This window comes from Bombus vancouverensis, unplaced genomic scaffold (genome assembly GCF_051014615.1).
Source record: "Bombus vancouverensis nearcticus unplaced genomic scaffold, iyBomVanc1_principal scaffold0061, whole genome shotgun sequence".
In the NCBI taxonomy this organism is placed as follows: Eukaryota; Metazoa; Arthropoda; class Insecta; order Hymenoptera; family Apidae; genus Bombus; species Bombus vancouverensis.
This window is the reverse complement of record NW_027468952.1, coordinates 92,844-107,073: the sequence shown is the minus strand read 5'-3', so window position 1 is coordinate 107,073 and position 14,230 is coordinate 92,844. Positions and strand designations below refer to the sequence as shown.

General features: G+C 38.7%; 1 pseudogene; it reads right to left on the bottom strand.

The window, feature by feature from the left end:
- Window positions 1-1,191: 1,191 nt before the first annotated feature.
- LOC143304878 (RRP12-like protein) lies at window positions 1,192-9,193 on the bottom strand (annotated as a pseudogene).
- Window positions 9,194-14,230: the final 5,037 nt, after the last annotated feature.

Here is a 14,230-nt window from a genome sequence, read left to right as displayed (position 1 = left end):
GCTTGAGTATATTAATTCCTGCTCCGCTGTCAATGAGGAATTTATATCGCTGTCCGTCGGATCGTAAAAGTACTGTGGGTAGTCTTCCTGTTGTGGCGTTAATTCGTAAGTCTGGTATATTGGTTTCTCTATTTCTTCCTTGCTTGTCTCGAGATTGTGGATTGCTGGTGGTCTCGGAAATTGGCTGTGTGTTCGAAAATTTCTACATTAACTGGAGACATGTCCGATCTGATTGCATTTGAAGCATTTTAATTGTGTCCTTTGGGCAAGTGGTATTTGTGCAGTTTGTCGGAAGCTTCTTGGCATTGGACTGGGTGTTGGAGTTGGTTTTCTAATGATTGAATAGGGATTATTGGTTGTTAGTCGTCGCTGCTCATGGAGTCGTAATCGTTCCATTGGTTTTGGTCGTCGATTTCGATCTTCCCTGAAGAATCGCTCGATGTCGGTGGCTTTCTTTACGACTTCAAGGATATTGTATGGTGGATTGGCGAGTAGTAATTGTCCTATTTCGCTTTTCAGGCCTCGAATAAAATTGATTACGGAGTCTCTTAAAATCCTGTCGTTCATAGCTCGTCTAGTAATTTCGTCACAGTATTCGTTCGTTATACTGTATTGTAGCTTATTGAGTGCTCTGCGGAACCTGATGATATAACTTTGCACACTTTCGTCGTGACGCTGTCTCGTTTCGCGTAGCTGGTCTTGTTGTTCTCTAACAGAATCTTGGGTGGCTACGTTTCGTCGTAGGGCATCGTACAGGTGTCCGTATTCGTTTATTGGTATATTGCGGATAGCCATTGCGGCTTTACCCGTGATTTTCCCGATTTTGATCATTTTTAGTAGTAGCGTGGGTTCGCTACACATGGCTCGCAATTCACGTACTTCCGATATCGTCTTCGCCGTTTAATTGCGGAATACATGCTTATAATAAGTAAGAATACAAAGCACTTAAACTATCTCATTCACTTATAGTAAATAAGAATACAAAACACTTAGCAGTAATCAATCTGTTTCGACCATTCGCGGGGAGACCCGATCGCGAGAAAGTACGTCAACGGGAGTCGTAAATTCCCATTACGATTGGATAATCGACGCCACGAAATGATCGATCCCCTGATTTCGTTTGCGATAATAGGGGTGGTTAAATTGATTTTACACTGAATTAACGAATACAATTAATGTTTATTCCAACAACTTCTTGACTAGAAATGTACAATTAATTCGATTGATAGCTAGAGTAACGAGGTGTTGTACGCGACGCACGCTTAGATGTTGAAGGTTCAAAAAACGTATAAAGACTAACTTTCTGTAACGATGATGCAGCGGAGGACACTTGCGATGGGTGCGTCTAATGATGCGAGAAAAGATGATTTGTTAAGACCAAGTTCTTGTTGGGAGAGTGAGGGAAGGACTTCTCTGGTAATAGGTTAATTTTCTGGATTGGTGGTGGAAGAGTGGAGGAAGGGTGTTAACCGCCCCGAGAGAAAGTTGCTAGTGTAAAACATCGTACATGAGAAAGACGAACTTCTCCTATCTTTCCGTAGTAAACAATAACCTTTAGACAGTGACTTAGTGCAGATGTTTGGTTCGGTCTGAAGGACCTTAGAAATTCCTCTAAGATTTATGATCGGCTCTTAAGACTATTGAAGGTACGCAGTGAAGGCGTGCGGACATCTGGTTGCCATCCTGTCCGCGGTGTGTGGCCTGTTCTAGAAAGAATGTCGCACGACGTAACACAATCGTTGTAAAAAACCCATCACGTATTAAATAGCTACCAGCTAACCTTATAAGGCACCATTTCATATTAACTTAATAAAAGTAAGGTAGCAACCTATCCCCATAATACTCGTTTTTACCTCTTTCAGGTATCGCCACCTCCTTCGCAGTATACACTCTGCTTCACAGAAACAGTTGAGTTCCACTCAATTACTTATGATATAAAAATACAAACCACTTAACGTAGCCATCTTTATAAGTACAAGTCACTTAATCTAGAGAAGTAAATTATTATTAATATACATAGCTACACAGTCTAGGCTAGAGGAATCCATCTCAATGTCAATTTAATATAATTATTAAAAATTTACTATAGGTTATATATTACTATTATACATTGATACTTCAATGTGGATCCACTCCTTACGCTAACGTTATCATAACTATCGCTATATTTACGTTTTTTATCCATTGCTTGCGACATGGCTACAGACTGAACATCATCTTCTGATCATGTAACATAAAAATTCATTGGCTTCGTTCACTTGTTTCTTTGAATTACTTTACATTTTTCTACAATTCCTAACCCCAATCTAACCCCAATTCGTCTTCTGAATAATCGTCTTCTGAATCACTGTGCAACAAAAGCGCAGATTTCTTCTTTCTCTTGGGTTCTGGTTCATTATCTTTCTCATTATTTATTGTGATAGTAAGACGGCCATCAGACGTAATCTTAAATTCACGATCTTTCCGTTTTATAGCTGCTATTTTTGAACTAATAGCGACTATAGGTTGCGTTGCTAAAAAAGTATTTTGTAAATCTAATTCCAACTTCGACTAATCGAATTTTGAAAAATATCTAGACTTACTTGATATATTTCGAGCAGCCGCAGGATCAACGAGATCAACGATCTCTTCATTCTCATGAATCCAGGCTTCCTTTCGCGATGTTCTTTTCTTCCTTTTCCTTGACTCTTCATTGCCCATATCTTCATCGAACTCATCATCGCTATCCGCCAATATTTCTTCTATACTGAATTTTGATAAAGATTGTAGAGTTGTTTCGGTTTAAGAAAAATTCCGTTTAAAGGAAAATACAAAGTTACCTTTTAGGTTTTCTCTTTGCATTGAATTCAGCATCCTCGTCATTTTCTTGTTTTTTCAATTTCCTCAATTCTTTTTTCTTTTTCTTCGCTTCTTCTGCCTTATTCATATTTTTTAATCTCTTACGTAACATCGCATTGGAAGCTGGAATCATGCCAAAAATTGTTTCCATTCCGTATTCTCTTATTAACTTTACCAGAATATCGTACTTTTTGTCTGAAATGCGTATGGCAGTCATCGTTCATTGCACATAAAGCGCCTATCTGCAAATTCACTTATTCGTTTTTTTATGGAGATATACGGGATTTTGTTACTACCTGTTATTATTATTAATTAAACGCCTTTGTTACTAACCAACAATTTTAAATTCGAGGCAGTAATATGAGATGGCATCACAGTAATATATATTTTGATATATGACAATGCAGCTTCTGCAATTTCTCTTGTCAGACTTGTAATTTATTTTTATACGAAATATTTATTTTGACTTTAGTTTGAAATAAACTGTACCGTTGTAATGATAAGTGATAGAAGAAAGTGCCAGCAAGGATGCGGTACAATACTTTTGTATATTTTCTATCGCACCACTCAAACCAACCATGAGCATATTAACATAATCTTTAAGATGTGTAGGATTTCCTAAAAATTTCTCGGCAATAATGTTTAAAAGTTGATATGCAGAAGTTCGACATTTCGCATTTAACTCTTTTAAACTCATTATTGCTTCGGGCACAATGGCTTCGAAGAACTTAGTTTTCTCAAGTTGTGAATGAATTTTTATGAGATGAATTAAGCATTTTAATCGTACCTAATTAAAAAATGAGTAAGGCTTATTTGTTAAAATTTTCATAAGAAATTGATATTATAGAACAACGTTTGTAAAATTAGCACATACTCCTCTGCTTGGCTTTGCGACTTCAGTAGCAGAGGATTATTATTATTAATCATTTTTGTATCTCGCGTCTGTATTGAACTACAAACTCTTTACACGTTTCCTTCTCACTGCCACATATCTCTTCTAAAAACCTGAAAGAACATACAAATAAAAAATAATTTTTGTTTTTGCAGAAAAGATAGTTAAAATATTTAATTCCAAATATATTAAAAAGTTACCTATACGCTTTCTTCTGTTCCTTGGTTTTAGAAATTTCTTTAAGAAGTGGTACACACATATCGTAAAACGTCCTTAATCTATTAATGTCAGTATGATTAATAAATAATCTTATTATATCGTGAATACTTTCTTTGAAAAAATCGTCGATATCAGGTTCTTTCAACTTAAATAACGCACGATCGAATAATTCGTGTACCAATTCTTTATCCGTAATTGTAAGATACACCTGTAATTGTACAAAATATTAGTTAATCCCTTTAAAGGAAATTACTCCTTCTATTCACAAATTACTCTTATCGTATCAAACGTGGCGAAGCGTTGTCCTTCTTCCTCAGTTCCAAGTGGCTTAGTAGTGTATAGATTTAAAAACAATGGTAAATAATTCTTTGCAAATCTAGCTAGTTCGTGTATATCTTCTTTTTTGTCGCCTTCGACTGCTTTCGTTATTAATCTTCGTAAGGCAGACGTTATCGACGTCCTTAAATTCTTTCTTTCATTTAAATTTGTTCCTAACAGTTTAGATATATTCTAAACAAGATAAAAGTTATCTCATGGATACTTGATACTATATCTTTTATATTTATTTCTGTTATATACCTTGAAATTATCTTTCACATCAGTAGCGTTGTTGCATATACTTGGTAAAATAGCCCAGACTTGGTAAACGAGAAATTCGTAAGTTTTCCTGCGTACAGGTGTTCGGTTGCTTTTTTTCTAAAATTGAGTATAATTATCATTCAAAATATCAATATAAGATAATTTATACTCTTATAATAAAGATAGATTACAATACTTACTCGCACAATGCAACGATAGGTAGCAATGCTTCCGTGAAGAAAGTATGTGACCCACCTAGCACACAATCTTTCAATAATGGTAGTAGCCAAGTTATTTTTAAATTAATCGCATTGTCTGATACCTATAGAATAGAGATTTATATTACTGTAATTATAAAATAAAGTTTTTTTTTTCTAAGCATAATCCGGTTCATATAGAATTACTTGCCTTCAATGGAATCAAATTTAATACTGTCTCCGGTCCTAGCACTCTTATCGCAGCCCCAATAGCGTACTCAGCGTCATTTTTCCACGCAAAATTGTAAGAATCACGTTACTCAGCAAGACTTTTTAATATCTCTATTAATTGCGGACTTCTCGCTTTACCAGTTGCCTGTAATAAAAGGAAACGTTGAAATGTACAACATTGACAAATGGGTAAGAAGCAGAAAATCGATATTACCTGAAACAGTAGGGCTATTAAATGAAGAATATGATACCAAGCTTCCAAATATTGATAACCTAATGCTTGATGGATCATAAAAGTTATCTGATTGATAGTGTCCTTATATCTAAAAGTATGATATAAATGATGAAATATAAATTATAGATATGAAAAATAATAATTAAATCTAATCTTACGTTTTCATTGATTCTTCGGTTTCACATATTTTACCGACACAATTCCGTAATAAAATTTTTATCGTGTGCGAAGAACCAGATATAACTTCCGATTTGTTATTTTATGAAATAAAATTATAGTTGTTATTTCGTGCAAGCGTTGCCAGGGTCACCTTGCTACTGTTGCATTGAAAAATCTGACCCAAATCTAAACCCAATACATTGATGATACTCGCTCTTAATTGAGTTATAACAGATACTTTTCGCAGCCTCGTATATGCAGTTGCGCTCGGGCTGCTTCGAGTTTTCTCATAGTTATAAAGTTATAAACATTTACTCGCATTTTTCTTCTTTTTTCTAAAGATAAAAATGAATCAATTCAATGCGTATCTTCGATTTAAATCAAAATTCATGGTATCATTATTTACCTTTTGTTTAATGCTGCTCTTGACAAAGGTACATAAGCATATGGATTTGGTTTTCCTTTCCTTTTAACATCACCTCCAGCCTTTGATGCTTTATATTCCGCTCCTGGTATACATTCTGTTCTTGATTTTTTCAATGGTCGATGTATTCCAGACCCTCCTGCTACGGATACCAAAATTGTTATTAAACAACAGACCAAAATTTACTATAGGTTATATATTACTATTATACCTCGATACTTTAATGTGGATCCACTCCTTACGCTGACGTTATTATAACTATCGTTATATTTACGTTTTTTATCCATTGCTTGCGACATGGCTACAGACTGAACATCATCTTCTGATCATGTAACATAAAAATTCATTGGCTTCGTTCACTTGTTTCTTTGAATTACTTTACATTTTTCTTGTCACGTCCCGCGCTGCGCACGCGCCGTAACGTAGGCTAAAACTATCAATAGCGCGAGTGAGCGTTCCAATTTGAAATTTAAATAAATTTTAACAATTTGTATAAACCAAATTCGAACCTCACAACCCCCACGGAATAACCCGTCACATGACAACCCCCCCACGGTAGACCTAAATATAAATAAGCGTAGCGGCATAGAAGAAGCGGTAATAATTCCTTAGTTTTAGAGTAGTTAATTCCTCAGTTTTGTGTGATTAGTTCCTCAGTTCTTGATGATTAATTCCTTGGTTCTTGGCGATTAGTTCTCATTTCCTGGCAAGTAATTTCTTGTTCATAGCGATTAATTCTTAATTCCTCTAGCTCTTAATTTCTCAATTCCTTTGTTTTTTTAATTCTTCAGTTCCTTAGTTTTCAGCTCTTAATTCCTTTAGCTCTTAGTTCTTGCTCTCAGCTTTTAGATTCTCTAGTCCTTTAGTTCTTTAGCTTTTAGTTCTTTGTTTTATTAGTTTCCAATTCTTATTAGTCTTGTTAATCGACGTGTTTGTATTTGTCAATTTGTAAACTATCGAAAATCTATCGAAATTAAAATCTTGTAATTAATAAGAGCGAAACGTACTGCGAAATTTCAACGACTATTCTGTCAATATCCAATTAGAATACGAATAAACATTTTTTGTGAAGAATATTTGTCTAATAATATAGCAGGATTAAGCGAACATTTATTTTCACCAACTTTAATCCTCTCCCGTGCTAGCACTCCTGCGCATAGCAGGTTAGCCGAAACGTGGAGTTTAATTTCAAATCGCATTATATAACAGACAATACTACAATTTAGTCTAAATTCAAAAATTAACGGCAACGCGACCAAAACGAGCCAGACAAAACGTAACATTCTACAATTCCTAACCCCAAATCTAACCCCAATTCTTACCACAATCGTCTTCTGAATCACTGCACAAAAGTGCAGATTTCTTCTTTCTCTTGCGTTCTGGTTCATCTTTTTCTACTGTGACAATAAGACGGCCATCAGACGTAGTCTTAAATTCACGATCTTTCCGCTTTATAGCTGCTATTTTTGAATTAATAGCGACTATAGGTTGCGTTGCTTAAAAATTATTTTGTACATCTAATTCCAACTTCGACTAATCGAATTGAGAAAAATAACTAGATTTACTTGATATATTTCGAGCAGCCGTAGGATCAATGAGATCAACGATCTCTTCATGCTCATGAATCCAGGCTTGCAGTCATTTTGGCAGTGTTATGGCACTGCCGTGTGAAAAGGGACTGAGCGTTTCGTCCCGGGACTACCGGTGGACTCGTCAGTAAGGCTATGCCCTGTAGTCTCTGCCTTAGACGTAGAGTATATTCGACCGCTAGCGAGATAGACAGACTCGTTGTCGTCGTAGCGGCCCTCTGGTGTTGACGGTTGGTACCCGGATCGCCTTAGAGGTGTTACGACCGTGTTGATGCCTCGACCTGTTGGCGTCCTGTTGGTACCGATCCGCCACAAATCCCTTGAATAGCATTATGTCTTTTTAAATTTTCCTTAAGGCGCTTCGTCTCCGCCGCAATATACTGATCTGTTCAGCGTGGGCCATGTGTTAGTTTAATAGATTGAGCGAGCTTATCTTGAAGAACTGGACGTTGGTCCGGGAATCGGTTGCCTTTCGTTATTGTGCGGCGTGGGGTCGCGCATATGCTTAGCGAGGGAGGAGTTCCTTTCCGATGGCTACTCGTGTGATTAGGTGATTATGTCGATAAAATGTTGATTTCACGTGACACTGTATGGTCACTGGTAAGTGCACTTTTCAGTGGCACGTGATCCAGCTCGAAGGACCAGCGAGGACCAGCGAGGAGACGCGATCGCGAGGAAGCGCGTCAACGAGAGTCGTAAATTCTCATTACGATTATAAGAATCGACACCACGAACAGATCGATCCTCTTATTTCTTGTGGGATAATAGGGGTAATTGATGATATGGTATAATATAGCGATTGACAGGGTCATAAAATTCATATTTCCAATATCTTAATACACTAAATAGTTACACCTTTACGTATGATATTGTTACGACCGTTCGCGGAGAGACGCGGTCGCGAGGAAAATGCGTCAGCGAGAGGCGTAAATTCTCGCTACGATTCGGTTAATCGACGCCGCGAATTAGTCGTTCCCCTGTTTCGGTTAAGATAACAGAGGTGATTGAATGAATATGACACAGTATAGTAAGTTATATTTCACCGTTTATTCTAACAACTTATAACGAAGGCAATTACGCTGGTGCGTATGTACGAGATGAATGAGTGACTGATTTAGGAGTGTGTATACCCGGTTAAAGGATGTTGACCGTTCGAAGGATGTACAATCAGTGATGTTCGGAAACGATGCGGTGGCAAAGGAAAGCTAAGGATGGGTGTGTCTAGCGCACGGGACCATCGGATTTGTTGGTGATGATTTTAGTTAAGAGAATGAGGGAAATAGGCTTCGTTGTTAATTGGTTAAACGAAGGGTCTTAACCGCTCTCGAGAGAAAGTGGTTCGTGGGAGGAAAGTTGTATCATACGAGAGAAAAACCGACTTTCCCTTGTCTAGCCGTAGTAGACAATGGTCTTTAGAAATTCTTCGGACACAGACGTTTGTTTGGTTTGAAGGACCCCTACTAGGAAATTCCTGAGATTTATGGAAGATACTTGAGACTATTGAGGGTACGCAGTGAGTATCCGAAGACATCTGGTTGCCATATTGCCCGCGGTGTGTGGCCTGGGCTAGGTAGAGCGTTACGCGACGTAACATCCTCCCCCCGTTGAGAGGGCACCGATGAAGTGATATGGTGTGATGTTGTCAGGTGGATCTCTTGTCAGACTTCGGAGCTGTTGATTGGTTCGGAGTCGTCTGGAGTCGTTCTGCTCGGTAGTGGTACCATCCGCTTGATGCTCCGATCGAGGGTACTCGTCGCCGTTCGAACGATAGCCGTGCGTATGATGCCGTCTGCGCCGGGTTGGGCCTTGATGATTCTGCCCAATGGCCATTGCATCGGGGGGAAGTTGTCTTCTCTGAGAAGGACGATGGTGCCTTCTCGTATGTCGTGACTGCCCTTGCTCCATTTGTTTCGGATGTGTAGCCCGTTTAGATACTCTCGATTCCACCGGCGCCAGAAATGTTGTTTGAGTTTCTGAATATGCTGCCAGCAGGAGAGACGATTGGATGGCGTGTCCCTGAAATCTCGTTCTCGGAAACTTGTTAGTGAATCTCCGATGAGGAAATGACCGGGAGTGAGAACTAGGAGATCGTTTGGGTCTGAAGATATCGGAGTCAGCGGGCGGGAGTTGAAGATAGACTCGATTTCAATGATGAGAGTATTAAGGTTTTCGAAGCTCGTTACCTACGACACGTCTGAGATGTCGTTTGAAAGACTTCACTGCAGCCTCCCACAACCCGTCGAAGTGAGGTGAGTTGGGAGGGATGAAGCGCCATTCGATCCGTCGGTCGGCTGAAAAGGACTGGACCTGTGCCTTGTGATCGTCAGATTGCAGGAGATTTCGGAGCTCTCGTAATTCATTGTTGGCGCCAACGAAGTTGGTACCGTTGTCGGAGTAAATTGTCACACAGAATCCTCGGCGAGCGATGAATCTTCGCAGAGCAGCAATGAAGGCCTCGCTAGTGAGATCGCTGACCAACTCGACGTGGACTGCTTTAACTGCAAGACATACAAAGATTGCTACATATACCTTGATTTTGCGTCGGTTGCGATCCTTTCGTTCCTTGATGTAAAACGGTCCGCAGTAGTCGATTCCGACGTTGGTAAATGGCCGAGATTCTGTTATCCGTGCAGCTGGAAGGTCGCCCATTATGTAATCCACTGGAGGGGGTGGGGTGATGTGTTGATCCAATGTAGAACGATTGTGGAGTCAGTCCAATAAACGGTTCGAGCAATGTTGCTTCGTAAGGCTTGGAGACTAGAAACTATATAATATGTTTTAAAGTCGGTAATAAAGTTGTATAAATATACGTTTAATGAGTTTTTTATAGAAAGTTCTATATATTATTAACGAAGCTGACTAAGTTCCATATCTAAATTATTTTGTCAATTTTATTATTCGTTATCACATCAAAGCATGTGTTTTTGTAGATCATATTATAATAATGTTTCCATACAGGAATAAAAGCTTCACTAAAACATTCTTATAGAAACGCGCACATTTCTCTTAATTATGCTTATATTCCTTTAAAGTAAAATTAAGTTAAAATTAAAAAGTAAATTAAAAAGTTTACTGTTATTATGAATTAATATTTGTATAATTTACATTATTGTTATTTATAATATAAGTCTACAAGCCACTATAAAAGTCTATTAGTTAATGTTTCTATAGCTTTGTAGAACTTGTAATACGTTGTAATGTAACAGGTTAAAAAGAATTGGTGCAATTTGTACATTATTGTGGTATCATGAATGAGGGGCCTGGGGGGTGTCGTAAATCGCAGACATGTGCATGTGGTCAGAGGGACAGAAAGCGATTTATCCGAAGAGATTGCTGAAAGGATCAGGTAGAATATTCGCGAGTTTCGAGTGCCATGTTAGGACTTGGCATGAGCTGAAGAGAGGGCTGATTAAAGAATTCTCTAAAAAGATTAATAGTCGGCAAGTACATCAAAGACTTAGAGATACGAAAAAGAGAAGCGACGAAACATGCTTGGCTTATATGTACCGCATGCTTGAAATAGCCAGCCATGTTGATATGGAGGAGGAGGCAAAAGTGGAGTATATTGTAGAAGGAATAGTAGATGAAGAAAACAATAAGTCTACACTATACGGTACTACATCCATTACAGAATTGAGGAAGACGAGATGTTACAATTGCGGCGGCGAAGAATATGAGTGTACAGAGTGCCCGAATAGGTCGAGAGGATCTAAGTGCTTTAAGTGTAGAGAGTACGGACACATCGTATCGAAGTGCGACAACCTGAGCGAGTCCCATAAAGTTGTTTCTAGTATGTGGCAATCGTTGCAGACGAAGCGTGGTAAAGACGTTAAGATCGGAAATTTTGAATTGAGCGCGCTAATAGATACCGGTAGCGAACTAACTTTAATGAGAGCGGATCAGTATGTGAAAATTGGGGCGTCCAGATTAAGTCAGAAAATTGTTGAATTTCGCGGTATCGGGTCCGGAAGAAATTGTACACTCGAAGAATTTTCGACAGATATTCTGATAGATGATGAGTCGTGCGTTGTAACGATACATGTAGTTTCAGATATTTTGATGCAACACTCGTTGATAATTGGCACATACTTCCTGAATACTACCGAATTAAACATGTCGGAGAAGGGTCAGGAATAAGGTTGTGGGCGTTCGATGAATCTTCATTGGAATTGGCCATCGTCTTGTTATAACGAAGGTACGGTCTATTAATACGAGTATGGATGCTACCGACTCGACAATCAACCGCGGCGGTTGGACACTCGCGATACTAGTGATGTTGGTCGTAGGTTCAATAACGAATCCGCGGTCAACGGGATGATAGGTGTACGTGCTCACAAAATATAAGTCGGACTCTTTGCGAAACCGTGGAATATCCACCGAGCGTACAGACTCTAAGTAACTTGCTAATACGACCTCACGAGAGAATGACTCTCCGTCGCGATGATGCTGCAGAGGAAAACTATGATGGTGTGTGTCTGAGGACACGAGATCATCGGATTCGTCGAGGATATCCTTCGTTCAGAAGGTGAGGGAATTTGGCGTTGCTGCTAATTGGTCAATCTCCATATCGGTGATTAGAAAAGGATGCTAGCCGCCCTCGCGGGAAAGTTGCTAGTGGGAGACACCGTTCGTTGAAAAATAAGTCTCTCCTATCTTCCCGTAGCTGGGACAAAGACTGTTTGTTTGAAGGACTTTAGTCAACTAAATTCTAAGATTTATGACGGGCCCTCAGGCTAGCTGATCACGTACTGTGGAGACGCATCGACATCTGGCAATCATCTTGCTCGAAGAATAGGGTCTGCGTGTGGCGAGCCACGGGACAGAAACCGTTGGAATGTTTACTGTCGCGTGCCGCCACAAATATTTCTTTTAAGGAAAGCTATAGAATTACTCCATACCTTTGTTAGACAAAGCGTTCATCCCGTGACTGCGGCTACGTTCGGCGACTGGCTGTCCCCTCGAGCCCAAGCTCATTATCACAAATCTCAAACAAATACAAATCGGATCGAAAGACGACAATTGTTTAATTATGCCTATGGTAGAATCTAGATTACGGTGTTAGGGGATTATCCCGAAGTTCCAAAGGGGAGGCTTCGATGTCCTTTCATCTCCGACAAGGCCATCCTGACAATCACACGTCCTCGTGTGTAACTAAAATATTGCGTTTTTCCAACATTAGACTCGACGTAACTCATATTATTTACCGTTCAACTAAATGTTCCAAATAAGTCAAGGGTCCATTCCAACAATGAAATTTCGTTCGGAGGTTTGATAACAGAAAAATGAAAGAGAACGAGAATTTGTAGCGTTATAGTTTGTATTCAAAGTGCTAGTTGCGTCCTGTGATTTATCAGTCGGATCGTAATGGCATGATGGACTATTTGCGATTTTGTACCCAGTTGAATCTTGATTTTGTAGATTGCACGACCGCACAGAGTTTTATTACATTGTCACTGGTAGTGCGTGCGAATATATGGCCGATTTAGATTCGTAACATTGCAGCTGGCAGTGCGTACGAATGCACGACCGCTTCAGCTTCGTGGCACTGTCGCTGGCAGTGCATGTGAGTACACGACCGCTTCAGCTTCGTGGCATTGGGTTAATGACCCTCAGGGGTCGGGGTACCCATATCGCTTTGGGCACTGTTCTCGCCGCTACTACCAACGTCCAAATCCGCAGGAATGTGACTATTTGGCACTTTCATCAACCTGTCGTGACTGTACTTGTAAGAGTGTTTGCCGTCTAACGTTTTTAGAATATCTGTCTCCCTCAAAATTCTCTGCTATTACAAAATCAAAATTTTGCGTAATATAAAATCACCGACGTTAAATCTAACTATTTTAGCTTTAGTTTTGTCAACTCCATCTTTATCGTACTTGTTGAAAATTGTGGATCTTTGAGGCCGAAATAATGTTATAGGAACACTAAATTTATACTGAGGATTAATATTAAAATAATGAAATATTTATTTCATGGACGATTCCTTATATATTCATCGATACACACTTGCACGCGTCTCAGCATTTTCTTCTATACCTGACTGTAAACCGACTCTTCGACGACTCTTAACCGACTGAAGAGTTTACATTCATTTGTTTTCGAGACGCTTCGGACACACATACTTCCACACACTGATATTCACATAGAAGTATCTCTACTACGCATTTAACCTAGTCCAGCACAGAAAATTATACATACCTCAACACACCTCCTTAATTTTTTGTGCTGCATATTCATTTCCTTTTATAAGTCAATCAAACTATTCTTAAAAATAATCTAAAATTTTCAAATTTGTTCCTCCCTAGAGCCTTCGTTAAAATATCAGCTACATTATTTTCTGAATCTATTTTTTATAGTGTCAATCTTTTTATTGTCGTATCTTTCGTTCCCAAAATGGAAGTGAACTTCAATGTACTTAGAATTTTTTGTTAAGTTTCCAAATTTTGATATCGCAATCCCTCCAGAATTATCTTCGTAAATTTTTATTGGTGTCTCGATCGTTATTTTAAAATCTTTCAACAATTTTCTTACAAATTTAATTTCGCTCACAGCTTCCGATAAAGCTACATACTCGGCGGCTGTTGATGATTTTGTTACGCTACTTTGCTTTCTCGATTTCCAGTAAATTGCGTTTCCGAAAAATCTTATGATAAATCCCGTAGTGGATTTTCTATCTACTTTATCTCCAGCCCAATCAGCATCAACAAAACAATCAGTAACTCCAGCATTCAAATTTTTTTTATAAGTTAATTTTAATTTCCTAGTTAAATATAAGCACTTCAAAATTCTCAATGCATATCTATAGTGTGTCTCGTTGCAACTGTTTTGAAATCGACTTAAATAGTTTACACTATAGCTAACGTCTAA